Source organism: Patagioenas fasciata, chromosome 2 (genome assembly GCF_037038585.1).
Source record: "Patagioenas fasciata isolate bPatFas1 chromosome 2, bPatFas1.hap1, whole genome shotgun sequence".
In the NCBI taxonomy this organism is placed as follows: Eukaryota; Metazoa; Chordata; class Aves; order Columbiformes; family Columbidae; genus Patagioenas; species Patagioenas fasciata.
In genome coordinates, this window is record NC_092521.1 from 169,106,369 (window position 1) to 169,112,368 (window position 6,000).

The following is a 6,000-nucleotide window of genomic DNA, read 5'->3' on the forward strand; positions in this document are numbered from 1 at the left end:
ATCCCAGAAATGACACCCAAATGTTGCAGAGCTAAATGCTCAGAGGTGGGAGGTTGGGAATGAAACCCAACTGAGCTGCCTGGTGGCTGATCCAGCCCCAACGGCCTCCCTGACACGGGAACCGACGTCCCCGCTAATCCCGGTGGCACACGCCGCTCAGGACGTCGGAGCCACGCGTCGGAGCCGCGCAGCGGAGCGCAGGCAGCTCTGCAGACCGCAGCTCCCCTCCTGCAGGAACAGGGGGCGCGAGAAGAATCACAAACCAGCGGGATCGCATCGACGCGTTGTTTCAGGGGATCTCAAACGCGGAAGGAGCGATGATCGAGGTTGGGGTAAACCAGCGTTTCATGAGCAGAACCACAGAGCCACCAACCGGACAACGTGAGGCTCCTGTCCCCGCAGCCCAGGGGACGAGCGAATGCATCTTCAGCCCTTAATTACAGCAGGTTCGGCTGTGGACCCAGGGATCCTGAGAGCCGAGGAGCCAGCGAGGGCTCACACCCGCCAGTTTAAAACCCAGCAAACGTTCGGTTGGGCACTGAAAACTAATCAATAAGACTCGTTCATTTTCTAACCAACCAATATTGCGCTTTCTAGGGCATCCTTCATGTTATTTATCCACTTCTGCATCAAAATAGTTCAATGCTCTTTGGTGAATGGCAAAACCAGACACACACGAGGTTTGAGGATGATGAAAATACTCACGGTTTAACTATAATTAACTAACCCACTGAATTCACGGCACCGTGTGTCACCGCAGCTCCCGAGCTCGTGTATGGAAACCTTTCCCACTCCCCTTTATTCCTTGTTTTGGTCGGTACGTGTGTTATGATCCCAAACCCTCCACCAGCGCAGCCCCGGGCACCGGGTGTTGTTAAACACGTATCACATAGACACGGTAACACCGACACGCACAGAGATGATCTGACATAACAGGGCACGGGGGCCATTAGAAAACTGACCGTCCTTCAGTCTTTAAAGGAAAGAGTGTGGCACTGACCTTCTCTCGCAAAAAATCAGAAGTATCTAGAGACTAATTCCCCAGAAATCCAGGAATTTGAGGAGCGACTGTAAGACATGAGCCACAGAATCACAGAATCCCAGAGTGTCAGGGTTGAAGGGCCCTGGAAAGCTCATCCAGTGCAATCCCCCCGGAGCAGGAACACCCAGCTGAGGTTCCACAGGAAGGGGTCCAGGCGGGTTTGAATGTCTGCAGAGAAGGAGACTCCACAACCCCCCTGGGCAGCCTGGGCCAGGCTCTGGCACCCTCACCCCCAACAAGTTGCTTCTCCTCTTGCAGTGGAACCTCCTGTGTTCCAGTTTGCCCCCATTGCCCCTTGTCCTGTCACTGGTTGTCACCCAGAAGAGCCTGGCTCCATCCTCCTGACACTGCCCCTTTCCATATTGATCCCCAGGAATGAGTCCCCCCTCAGTCTCCTCTTCTCCAGCTCCAGAGCCCCAGCTCCCTCAGCCTTTCCTCACACGGGAGATGCTCCACTCCCTTCAGCATCTTGGTGGCTGCGCTGGACTCTCTGCAGCAGTTCCCTGTCCTTCTGGAGCTGAGGGGCCACAACTGGACACAAGATTCCAGGTGTGGTCTCCCCAGGGCAGAGCAGAGGGGCAGGAGAACCTCTCTGACCTACTGACCACCCCCTTCTAACCCACCCCAGGTACCATTGGCTTCCTGGCCACAAGGGCCCAGTGCTGGCTCATGCTCACCCTGCTGTCCCCAGGACCCCCAGGTCCCTTTCCCCTACACTGCTCTCTAACAGCTCATTCCCCAACTTACACTGGAACCTGGGGTTGTTCCTGCCCACATTCCAGACTCTACCCTTGCCCTTGTTCTATTTCATTACACTTTCCCTGCCCAGCTCTCCAGCCTGTCCAGGTCTCTGATGGCAGCACAGCTTCCAGTGTCACCACTGCTCCCAGCTCGGTGTCCCCAGCAAACCTGCTGATAGCACAGGAACAGTTCAGATCTGTGCGAGCGGCAACAAAGGGCAAACTCCCCTTTGCCCACAGAGGCTACGCACCCCTAATTCTCCTTTTCCACTTGCTGGCAAAGCTCTTTGTGCCGTTCCCCCCCTTTCCATACGTCCCGGGGACCTACAACGAAACATCGGTGCCGTTGAAGTCGCACATCCCCAAACACCCCTTTTGCAAACAATATTCAGATCACCCGCCAACTGTGCCCAGCAGTGCCCGTGTCACAGATAATTACAGAACACATATAATTACAAATAACACAACACACTAATTAAGGCCTTTCTATGTGAATCTTCTACTGGTATTTCTGCGCCTAGCTCAGAATGAGCAGAATGACTTAAAAATAATGCGATTCAACTGAAACAATGGCTTTGTAACACGACTAGTTGCAAAAATAGAATGATCTGTGGGCACCACCAGCACTGATCCCCATTGGGGAACTGGGCTCTTCCCTTCACTGAGAACCAGAAAATACCCCGGGATGGATTTTAAATAAACCCCGGGGCAGCACCACGGTCTGCGAGAATAATAAAGCCTGAATAAAAACCGGGGCCCTGCAAACAGCAGGAGACGAGTATCGTGGGTTTGTGTGGTTTCAGGTCCACGCTGCGCACACCCTTTGTCCCTGTGCTTTGTATCTACTCAGCACCACATCTGTATGCACTTACCTTTGAATATGCTTTAATTTGCCTTTCAACCTAAGCGCATCTCGCTGGCTCGGGTGTTTCTGCAGCTCGCACGGTGTATAAAACCGATTATAAAAATCGGAGAGGAATAGCGAGGTTTCATTGATTTGTCGCTAGGCGGGATCACAACGCAAACGAAGGACACGGGGGCAGGTTGAGCAGCAGCACAGCCCCAAACACGGAGCATTTGGGCACAAAATCAGGATGGGAGCACGAAGAGCACCGAGATGCCTTTAACCTCCCCAGTCCCAGCGCCATCTCCACACTCTGTGACAAACAACGCCGCAGCGGCGCTGGAGACGACACTGTGGCACTGGAGATGCTGTGGCGCTGGAGACGACGCTGTGGCGCTGGAGACGACGCTGTGGCGCCGGAGACGCTCCACTGCCCCGCAGCGCCTTTAGGGGTTGCTGCTTCCTCAAAGAGCTTTACATGCAAATCTTCGTTAATTCAAACAAAGTAAACACAACAGCAAACATTTTAATTACCCTCGAGCGCTCAGGATTCCGGATTGGGTTGCCTGTTTTATTATTTACCCACCCCAGAACCTTCGAGGTGTCCCAACAAGCCCGTTTCCACCTGCGCCCAAAGCCAATATTTTGGAAACAGCTTCTTTCAACAGGTACCTGGTTTTTCTCATTTTTAAGGGGTCAGTTTCAAACGAACAGTCCCCAAAATGCTTCCAACGCAGTTGCTGGTGCTTCGAAGACGTTCCCAGGTCCCCACCCGTGTTGTGAATCCACTGATTCAAGAGAGGTTTGGTTTGTGAAGGGAAACCATGGGACGTAGCGGCGCTGTTCCTGTGCAGCCGCTGGTGGCATTTCCACACTCAGCGCCCAGCAACGAGCCTTCAGAAACCGGGAAACGGGAGCACATTAAAAAATGACACGCCAGGGAGGGGGTTTAAAGAGTTTCTAATCACCTTCAGTGTTAAATGGGCTTAAACTCATCAGGAAAACACACGGTTTGGAAAGACAGACAGAGCTGAGGTGACAAAGAGGGACACACGGTGCTGAGTTTCACTGTCAGGGCCGTGGAGCCACAGCTGGGGCCGGCGGCACAGGGAGGGACACAGGTCCTGATCCACCCCTCACAGCACGCGCTTCCCCGCTCCACAGCGACAGCAGCCAACCGGGAGGGCACAAACCTTCCCGAATCAGCGTAACAGACCATTACGATGCAGATTTACGTCACTTCAGCTGTGTACATGTACATCTGCACTGCATTAATTTGCGTATCCATGAGAAATCCTCCCATGCTCCACAACATAACTCGTTATATAATTATTCGGAAGGCAGCAACAAAAGGGTGACGGCCAAATAATTTCTAAAAAATGATGACTGGGTTTAGATGTGGGGTCTGAATTGGGCTGGACCCACCATACCGGCTGGAGAGGGCGACTGCGGGATGTCGGGGGCAGAGGAGACCTTCGGTGCATTGGGAAGGGGAGAAAATCACAGAGAGGCACAGGCAGGAAAGGATGATGATAGAAACCAACAGGGTATGCGCCTGCAGAAAGAACCCGGGAAGAGAAAGGGATCTGCAGAGCAGAGAATCCCAGAGTGTAGGGGGTCGGAAGGGACCTGTAAAGCTCACCCAGTGCAATCCCCCCGGAGCAGGAACACCCAGCTGAGGTTCCACAGGAAGGGGTCCAGGCGGGTTTGAATGTCTGCACAGAAGGAGACTCCACAACCTCCCTGGGCAGCCTGGGCCAGGCTCTGACACCCTCACCCCCAACAAGTTGCTTCTCCTCTTGCAGTGGAACCTCCTGTGTTCCAGTTTGCACCCATTGCCCCTTGTCCTGTCACTGGTTGTCACCCAGAAGAGCCTGGCTCCATCCTCCTGACACTGCCCCTTTCCATCTTGATCCCCAGGAATGAGTCCCCCCTCAGTCTCCTCTTCTCCAGCTCCAGAGCCCCAGCTCCCTCAGCCTTTCCTCACACGGGAGATGCTCCACTCCCTCCAGCATCTTGGTGGCTGCGCTGGACTCTCTCCAGCAGTTCCCTGTCCTTCTGGAACTGAGGAGCCACAACTGGACACAATATTCCAGGTGTGGTCTCCCCAGGGCAGAGCAGAGGGGCAGGAGAACTTCTCTGACCTACTGACCACCCCCTTCTAACCCACCCCAGGTACCATTGGCCTTCCTGGCCACAAGGGCCCAGCGCTGGCTCATGCTCATCCACGGGAACGTTCCTGGAGACAAACGTGGCCCAGCTCTCACAGCACGGACTCCTCTCACCATCACGCTGCGCTGCTGGGAACACGTATTACGGCTCAAGGTCCGCACTGGGACGGGGTGTAGGGGGAAACCAGGCGCCTCCGGGCCAGGGCGTTCTGTCAGCTCTGGGCTCCACTCGCCGCCCGTTCTCACGCACCAGCGGGGCAGGAGGAGTCGGTGTTTCCCCCAGGACCGACGTCCACGCTCTGTTACGCCGACACTGGAGCAAAACCGCGCTCCCCGCGTTTCTCCCGAGGCAGCCGCCCCCATGCCACCCCCCGGGAGTGCCTGCAGCTCCTCCCCGCACCCCACACCCGCGGCGGGAGGCACGTACCGGGGCAGCCCCGGGCCCCGAGGGGACGCGCCCAGGGCAGTGGGTGTGTAGGGGGAGGCAGGACACGGCCCCGAGCCCGCCCCACGGCTCCAGTGACCTGCACACCCCGGGAGACACCCCGGGAGACACCCCGGCTCCCCCGACCCCCGTGGTGCCCGCCTCCCCGCCGCTCACCGCCCCCGCCATCTTCCTCCGCGGGACCACGCCACGCCCGTCGCCATGGCAACACCCAATCCGGCGGGGCGGACCGGCCCGCCTCCCCTCGCTATTGGCTAGCTGCCGCTTAGCCCCCGCCCTCCCATCGGCGCTGGCGCGCGTGGGGCGGCCTCCACGCGGAGGGCTGGGCGGGTACGTTCATTCCCATTGGCCAGCACACGAGGAAACAGGGCGCTGATTGGAAGAGGCAGGCGTGACCTCACGGGAAGGGAGGTGGTGGTTGCCACAGCAACGGCGGAGCGGCGGCGGACGCGGAACCGGGAGAGCGGAACCGGGAGAGCGGGCCCGGGTGGCGCCGGTGAACGCACGGAACGGCTCCCGGAAGCGGCTCCGCGGCGAAGCCCCGTGTCCGGCTGCCCACGGGAGGAGGGGGCGCAAGCCCGGGACCTCCTCGCGGGGGACCGGCGGCGGGACGGGACCCGGAGCCTGCGGGAGGCGGGAACGGGGACGCGCTGTCCCGAGCACGGGACCGGCCCGGGGCGGGGGCGTCCGGAGTCCCGGCCTGGAGGGCGGGCTGACCCCGGAGCCCAGCCCAGGCCGAGGAGAAACCCGCCCTCCCC

General features: G+C 57.9%; 1 long non-coding RNA gene across 1 annotated transcript; it reads right to left on the minus strand.

Annotated features, from left to right (window-relative positions):
• Window positions 1–3,136: 3,136 nt before the first annotated feature.
• Window positions 3,137–5,137, minus strand: LOC139827313 (uncharacterized). Its single transcript, XR_011737832.1, has 2 exons — window positions 4,806–5,137; window positions 3,137–3,520 (listed from the first exon to the last, which is right to left on the minus strand). It is a non-coding gene; the product is annotated as an uncharacterized lncRNA (long non-coding RNA).
• Window positions 5,138–6,000: the final 863 nt, after the last annotated feature.